Raw genomic sequence first — 9,766 nt, forward strand, 5'->3', positions numbered from 1 at the left:
GCACCCCACACACACACCTAACCACCCCTGCGGCCTCCCATGTTCCTACCGGCTTGTATCTATAGTGTACGTGTGTCTGTGTGTCTGTATGTATGTGTGTGTATGCGCGTTTGTGTGTCGGTGTATGTGTGTGCGTGTCTGTGTGCGCGCGCGTTTTTTTTATGTGTGTGTGTGTTGTGTGCGTGCGTGCGTGCATGTGTGTTTTATGTATAAACGTGCTAATTTGTTGTGTGCTTTTTACAGATAAGACTTGCTGAATGTGGTAACATTTATAGATATTAAAAAAAAGGGTTAAATCAAGCAAACAAATAAAGATTGAACTTAACCCACTCATAACACTGGGTTATCCAGGAGGGGACGTGAGACCCCACCCCATCCCCATATCCTATCACACCTCTTCCCCCACCCCAATGACATTTTATATTTACCCATCGCCCCTAAACTCGGCTCATAGACAGTGTGGTTGCTCCCCCCTATACAATCATGTATGCTGTCGACACATTATTTATATAAGTAAAAATATATATTGTTTGATATAACACTGGACAGTTTTTGAAAAGTTCTGACTGTAGTCTAATCTACTGACAATTTCAGCTACCGAAACGGGCGAGTTTACTAATGTTTATAGTTTGATATAACACTGGACAGTTTTGTTTTGAAATGTTCTGACTGTAATCTAATCTACTGAATGTTTCAGCTACCGAAACGGGTGAGTTTGCTAATGTTTATGGCTGATGCAACAGTTCTTGACGCTTACGCAGTAAACATTGCTACATAACAGCCAGTTTAGTGTTCATGTGAAGGGTAGAAATAGTAATAAAACGCTGGCTTTTTATAAACATTCATATACTTTTGAACCACGTTGGATCAGCCCAATAAACTGATCCCCTATGTCAAACACAATACTTTTTGTTTATTTTTAAAATAAAAAATTCGGAAAATTAAAATCTTGCACCGGCAAATCAAAGTGTTGAAATGTCTCGCCCGAATGGCAAGTCAAAAATAATCCCAAGTACACAGGGTGACGCTGCCCTTAAGACTGACAGTACCCCCATCCCATACCCTATACATTTTAGAAATTATTGAGTAAATGAAAGAAAGAAAAACGAAACATGATCAATAGGACGGGGTATTAACGAATGCATCTGCAACACACCCACCCCACCCCCCCCCCCCCCCACACACACACTCTCACGCATACGCCAAAAAGAGACGAACAAAACAAATTTCCACACAACACATTTTCAAATAAAATACAAATAATTAAAGAAATAAACACACCGATAATGGATAGGTGTTTGACAATGGCATACAGACGTCTCGTTCTTCGAGGTTTGTTTGTGTTGTTTTGTCACAGAATTGATCCGTTATGATTATTTGTGCAATTCCCCATCTTCTGAAAAACATATTACCACCTTTCCTGTTCGTACAGTGGCTGACAAAGTAATGTTCAGCGATCAATGGTTTGAAAACATAATATATTATTGAACAGCTGCTTGCATCGAGAATACAGTGTGTATAGTACACAAACGTCCTCATAAGGGGCGACAATTCCTGGGCTTTTGCCATTGTACACATTCTTCATTAGTTTAGACGCACATTTTAAAATGTATTTCTCTTATTTACAGACAAGGAATATGAAGTTAGCTGTTGCATCAGTCATCGTGTTTGCCTCCGTGCTTACTGTCAAGTATGTTACAGGTAATCATAATCACTCGTTATTGAATTTAAATACAATAATCCCGTGTTTGTCCTCGTGCTTACTGTCAAGCATGTTACAGGTAATGATAATCACTCGCTACTGAATGTCAATACAATAATCCCGTGTTTGTCCTCGTGCTTACTGTCAAGCATGTTACAGGTAATGATAATCGCTCGCTATTGAATGCCAATACAATAATCCCGTGCTTGCCTCCGTGCTTACTGTCAAGCATGTGACAGGTAATGATAATCACTCGCTATTGAATGTCAATACAATAATCCCGTGTTTGCCTCCGTGCTTAATGTCAAGCATGTGACAGGTAACGATAATCACTCGCTATTGAATGTAAGTACAATAATCCCGTGTTTGTCCCCGTGCTTACTGTCAAGCATGTTACACATAATGATAATCACTCGCTATTGAATGTCAGTACAATAATCCCGTGTTTGTCCCCGTGCTTACTGTCAAGCATGTTACAGGTAATGATAATCATTCGTTGTTGAATGTCAGTACAATAATCCCGTGTTTGCCTCCGTGCTTACTGTGAAGCATGTTACAGGTAATGATAATCACTCGCTGTTGAATGTAAATACAATAATCCCGTGCTTGTCCCCATGCTTACTGTCAAGCATGTTGCAGGTAGTGATAATCACTCTCTGTTGAATGTAAATACAATAATCCCGTGTTTGCCTCCGTGCTTACTGTCAAACATGTTACAGGTAATGATAATCACTCGCTGTTGAATGTAAATAAAATAATCCCGTGTTTGCCTCCGTGCTTACTGTGAAGCATGTTACAGGTAATGATAATCACTCGCTATTGAATGTCAATACAAGAATCCCGTGTTTGCCTCCGTGCTTACTGTAAAGCATGTTACAGATAATGATAATCACTCGCTATTGAATGTCAATACAAGAATCCTGTGTTTGCCTCCGTGCTTACTGTCAAGCATGTTACAGGTAATGATAATCACTCGCTATTGAATGTCAATACAAGAATCCCGTGTTTGCCTCCGTGCTTACTGTAAAGCATGTTACAGGTAATGATAATCACTCGCTATTGAATGTCAATACAAGAATCCTGTGTTTGCCTCCGTGCTTACTGTCAAGCATGTTACAGGTAATGATAATCACTCGCTATTGAATGTCAATACAATAATCCCGTGTTTGTCCCCGTGCTTACTGTTAAGTATGTTACATGTAATGATAATCACTCGCTATTGAATGTAAATACAATAGGCGGGTCAAGTTATGCACAAATACACCCACACCCCAAACAAATTATAACGAAAGGTTTCCGATTGTGTTTTTTTTATCTATTGGATGTATTCCATCAAAGGAAAAAAGTGTACCAAAATCTGACCACTGGAAAGGGGTTAAAACTGGATCACATCCAAGATGGCCGCTAATGACTCTAAAATGAAGGAAAATGGAATAGGTTTTTATGATTCAGTGTAGAACAGTTGTTTTGTGTCTACCCAAAGGTTTTAAGTGTCATGGAATTCACTGGTACATACACCTGATACCCGAGTCATAAGCACTGTGCAAGCTACATATAGTATGGCTGTAGTATTGTCATGGAATGCACTGGTACATATACCTGATACCCGAGTCATAAGCACTGCAAGCTACACATATTATGGCTGTAGTATTGTCATGGAATTCACTGGTACATATACCTGATACCCGAGTCATAAGAACTGTGCAAGCTACATATAGTATGGCTGTAGTATTGTCATGGAATTCACTGGTACATACACCTGATACCCAAGTCATAAGCACTGTGCAAGCTACATATAGTATGGCTGTAGTATTGTCATGGAATTCACTGGTACATACACCTGATACCCGAGTCATAAGCTCTGTGCAAGCTACATATAGATGGCTGTAGTATTGTCATGGAATTCACTGGTACATACACTTGATACCCGAGTCATAAGCACTGCAAGCTACATATAGCATGGCTGTAGTATTGTCATGGAATTCACTGGTACACACACCTGATACCCGAGTCATAAGCACTGCAAGCTACATATAGTATGGATGTAGTATTGTCATGGAATTCACTGGTACATATACCTGATACCTGAGTTATAAGCACAAGCTACATATAGTACGGCTGTAGTATTGTCATAAGCACTGCAAGCTACATATAGTATGGCTGTAGTATTGTCATGGAATTCACTGGTACATATCGCTGATACCCGAGACATAAGCACTGGAAGCTACATATAGTATGACTGTAGTATTGTCATGGAATTCACTGGTACATATACCTGATACCCGAGTCATAAGCACTGTGCAAGCTACACAGAGTATGGCTGTAGTATTGTCATGGAATTCACTGGTACATATACCTGATACCCGAGTCATAAGCACTGTGCAAGCTACACAGAGTATGGCTGTAGTATTGTCATGGAATTCACTGGTACATATACCTGATACCTGAGTCATAAGCAATTACACAGAGTATGGTATGTGTCATGGAATTCACTGCAAGCTGCATATAGTATGGCTGTAGTATTGTCATGGAATTCACTGGTACATATACCTGATGCCAGACTCATAAGCACTGCAAGCTACATAGAGTATGGCTGTAATATTGTCATGGAATTCACTGGTACATATACCTGATACCCGGGTCATAAGCACTGTGCAAGCTACTTATAGTATGGCTGTTGATACCTGAGTCATAAGCACTGTGCAAGCTACATATAGTGTGGCTGTAGTATTGTCATGGAATTCACTGGTACATATACCTGATACCTGAGTCATAAGCACTGTGCAAGCTACATATAGTATGGCTGTAGTATTGTCAGGGAATTCACTGGTACATATACCTGATACCTGATTCATAAGCACTGTGCAAGCTACATATAGTATGGCTGTAGTATTGTCAGGGAATTCACTGGTACATATACCTGATACCTGAGTCATAAGCACAAGCTATATATAGTACGGCTGTAGTATTGTCATGGAATTCACTGGTACATATACCTGATACCCGAGTCATAAGCACTGTGCAAGCTACATATAGTGTGGCTGTAGTATTGTCATGGAATTCACTGGTACATATACCTGATACCTGAGTCATAAGCACTGTGCAAGCTACATATAGTATGGCTGTAGTATTGTCAGGGAATTCACTGGTACATATACCTGATACCTGAGTCATAAGCACTGTGCAAGCTACATATAGTATGGCTGTAGTATTGTCAGGGAATTCACTGGTACATATACCTGATACCTGAGTCATAAGCACAAGCTACATATAGTACGGCTGTAGTATTGTCATGGAATTCACTGGTACATATACCTGATACCCGAGTCATAAGCACTGTGCAACCTACATATAGTCTGGCTGTAGTATTGTCATGGAATTCACTGGTACATATACCTGATACCCGAGTCATAAGCACTGTGCAAGCTACATATAGTATGGCTGTAGTATTGTCACGGAATTCACTGGTACATATACCTGATACCAGACTCATAAGCGCTGCAAGCTACATATAGTATGGCTGTAATATTGTCATGGAATTCAATGGTACATATACCTGATACCCGGGTCATAAGCACTGTGCAAGCTACTTATAGTATGGCTGTTGATACCTGAGTCATAAGCACTGTGCAAGCTACATATAGTGTGGCTGTAGTATTGTCATGGAATTCACTGGTACATATACCTGATACCTGAGTCATAAGCACTGTGCAAGCTACATATAGTATGGCTGAAGTATTGTCATGGAATTCACTGGTACATATACCAGATACCCGAGTCATGAGCACTGCAAGCTACATATAGTATGGCTGTAGTATTGTCATGGAATTCACTGGTACATATACCTGATACCTGAGTCATAAGCACTGGAAGCTACATATAGTATGGCTGTAGTATTGTCATGGAATTCACTGGTACATATACCTGATACCCGAGTCATAAGAGCTGTGCAAACTACACAGAGTATGGCTGTAGTATTGTCATGGAATTCACTGGTACATATACCTGATACCTGAGTCATAAGCACTGTGCAAGCTGCATATAGTATGGCTGTAGTATTGTCATGGAATTCACTGGTACATATACCTGATACCCGAGTCATAAGCACTGCAAGCTACATATAGTATGGCTGTAGTATTGTCATGGAATTCACTGGTACATATACCTAATACCCGAGTCATAAGCAATTTGCAAGCTGCATATAGTATGGCTGTAGTATTGTCATGGAATTCACTGGTACATATACCTGATACCCGAGTCATAAGCACTGTGCAAGCTACATATAGTATGGCTGTAGTATTGTCATGGAATTCACTGGTACATATACCTGATACCCGAGTCATAAGCACTGTGCAAGCTGCATATAGTATGGCTGTAGTATTGTCATGGAATTCACTGGTGCATATACCTGATACCCGAGTCATAAGCACTGTGCAAGCTACACAGAGTATGGCTGTAGTATTGTCATGGAATTCACTGGTACATATACCTGATACCTGAGTGAAAGCAATTTGCAAGCTGCATATAGTATGCCTGTAGTATTGTCATGGAATTCACTGGTACATATCGCTGATACCCGAGTCATAAGCACTGTGCAAGCTACATATTGTATGGCTGTAGTATTGTCATGGAATTCACTGGTGCATATACCTGATACCCGAGTCATAAGCACTGTGCAAGCTACACAGAGTATGGCTGTAGTATTGTCATGGAATTCACTGGTACATATACCTGATACCTGAGTGAAAGCAATTTGCAAGCTGCATATAGTATGCCTGTAGTATTGTCATGGAATTCACTGGTACATATCGCTGATACCCGAGTCATAAGCACTGTGCAAGCTACATATAGTATGGCTGTAGTATTGTCATGGAATTCACTGGTACATATACCTCATACCCGAGTCATAAGCACTGTGCAAGCTACACAGAGTATGGCTGTAGTATTGTCATGGAATTCACTGGTACATATACCTGATACCTGAGTGAAAGCAATTTGCAAGCTGCATATAGTATGCCTGTAGTATTGTCATGGAATTCACTGGTACATATCGCTGATACCCGAGTCATAAGCACTGTGCAAGCTACATACTATGGCTGTAGTATTGTCATGGAATTCACTGGTACATATACCTGATACCCGAGTCATAAGCACTGTGCAAGCTACATATAGTATGGCTGTAGTATTGTCATGGAATTCACTGGTACATATACCTGATACCTGAGTCATAAGCACTGTGCAAGCTACACAGAGTATGGCTGTAGTAGTGTCATGGAATTCACTGGTACATATACCTGATACCCGAGTCATAAGCAATTTGCAAGCTGCATATAGTATGCCTGTAATATTGTCATGGAATTCACTGGTACATATCGCTGATACCCGAGTCATAAGCACTGCAAGCTACATATAGTATGGCTGTAGTATTGTCATGGAATTCACTGGTACATATACCTGATACCCGAGTCATAAGCACTGTGCAAGCTACATATAGTATGGCTGTAGTATTGTCATGGAATTCACTGATACATATACCTGATACCCGAGTCATAAGCACTGTGCAAGCTACATATAATATGGTTGTAGTATTGTCATGGAATTCACTGGAAAATATACCTGATACCCAAGTCATAAGTACTGCAAGCTACATATAGTATGGCTGTAGTATTGTCATGGAATTCACTGGTACATACACCCGATACCTGAGTCATAAGCACTGTGCAAGCTACACAGAGTATGGCTGTAGTATTGTCAGGGAATTCACTGGTACATATACCTGATACCCGAGTCATAAGCAATTTGCAAGCTACATATAGTATGGCTGTAGTATTGTCATGGAATTCACTGGTACATATACGCTGATACCCGAGCATATAGTATAGTATTGTCATGGCACTGCAAGTCATAAGCACTGTGCAAGCTATAGTATGGCTGGTAGTATTGTCATGGAATTTGCAAGCTCACTGGTACAATTCACTGGTACATATCGCTGATACCCGAGTCATAAGCACTGTGCAAGCTACATATAGTATGGCTGTAGTATTGTCATGGAATTCACTGATACATATACCTGATACCCGAGTCATAAGCACTGTGCAAGCTACATATAATATGGCTGTAGTATTGTCATGGAATTCACTGGTACATGATACCTGAGTGAAAGCAATAGCCCGTATTGTCATAAGCACTGATGCAAGCTGCATATAGTATGGCTGTAGTATTGTCATGGAATTCACTGGTACATATACCTGATACCCGAGTCATAAGCACTGTGCAAGCTGCATATAGTATGGCTGTAGTATTGTCATGGAATTCACTGGTACATATACCTGATACCCGAGTCATAAGAGCTGTGCAAACTACACAGAGTATGGCTGTAGTATTGTCATGGAATTCACTGGTACATATACCTGATACCCGAGTCATAAGCAATTTGCAAGCTACATATAGTATGGCTGTAGTATTGTCATGGAATTCACTGGTACATATCGCTGATACCCTAGTCATAAGCACTGCAAGCTACATATAGTATGGCTGTAGTATTGTCATGGAATTCACTGGTACATATACCTGATACCCGAGTCATAAGCACTGTGCAAGCTACATATAGTATGGCTGTAGTATTGTCATGGAATTCACTGATACATATACCTGATACCCGAGTCATAAGCACTGTGCAAGCTACATATAATATGGTTGTAGTATTGTCATGGAATTCACTGGTACATATACCTGATACCCAAGTCATAAGTACTGCAAGCTACATATAGTATGGCTGTAGTATTGTCATGGAATTCACTGGTACATATACCTGATACCCGAGTCATAAGCACTGCAAGCTACACATAGTATGGCTGTAGTATTGCCATGGAATTCACTGGTACATATACCTGATACCCAAGTCATAAGCACTGCAAGCTACATATATTATGGCTGTAGTATTGTCATGGAATTCACTGGTACATATACCTGATACCTGAGTCATAAGCACTGTAAGCTACATATAGTATGGCTGTAGTATTGCCATGTAATTCACTGGTATATATGCCTGATACCCGAGTCATAAGCACTGTAAGCTACATATAGTATTGCTGTAGGTGGCCCTTGTCATTCTTTGTTATACTAGTTATTCCGACCTTTGAATGTAATTTTCTTGAATATTGATATCATCGAATACCGCTACCCATGCACTTCGAAACATCAAGTTTCTAGAACTTCCTGGACTCCAACATTGTGATATGCGAGCCGATATCTTATGGGAACTTTCATTCCATTTTCAAGCAACCAGTTCCGAATTGGCAGGGCATGATGCATATCCTTCATTAGGGGCCCACGCATCCTGGCCAATCCTCCACACAATATTTGCCAATGATTGGTATGTTTCCTGGGGACAAAACTTGCATTCTGTCCACTTTGGAGTTCCTCAGTAACTTGGCCATCACACATGTCCCTCCAGTAATAACGTTTGATCAGCCCCTGTATTAGAAAGCTGCTGAGATCATCAGTGCTTCGCCACCGAATAGCAACTTGAACGAGAAAGGTCTTAGGCTGGGTACTTTCCACACGTTCATGAATTTGCTTGGAGCAATAGGCACACTGTTGGAGGGCACATGCCTTAAAAACATTCTGGAAGTAGTGTACGGTGAAAATGCTGTCGTGCTTATGATGACCGCTAAATCTGTTCAAAGGGCATTCCGTGTCCATCTGCCACTTTTTCAAAACATGTAAGCGCCCCATACACCCACGACTGAAAAAGGGCGCTGCATTCTAAATACTCAATTCTGTAGCGACATACCATTTCTTTCTGGCAGAAAAACATATATATACATATATATATTATTACACACATATATAATTACTATACCATATGCATAGGATATACATATACATATACATATACATATACATATACACTACACAGCCAAACTTCGATAACTCCACCTTCGATCTCTCAATCAGAAATGCCGGTCCCCGCCGAGTTGCTATAGAAACTAGTAATAACGGCCTTCAAATCTCAAACTTCGAACACTCGATAATCAGTCTCTCGAACAAATTCTTTGGCCT

The sequence above is a fragment of the Gigantopelta aegis genome, chromosome 12 (genome assembly GCF_016097555.1).
Source record: "Gigantopelta aegis isolate Gae_Host chromosome 12, Gae_host_genome, whole genome shotgun sequence".
Taxonomy (NCBI): domain Eukaryota; kingdom Metazoa; phylum Mollusca; class Gastropoda; order Neomphalida; family Peltospiridae; genus Gigantopelta; species Gigantopelta aegis.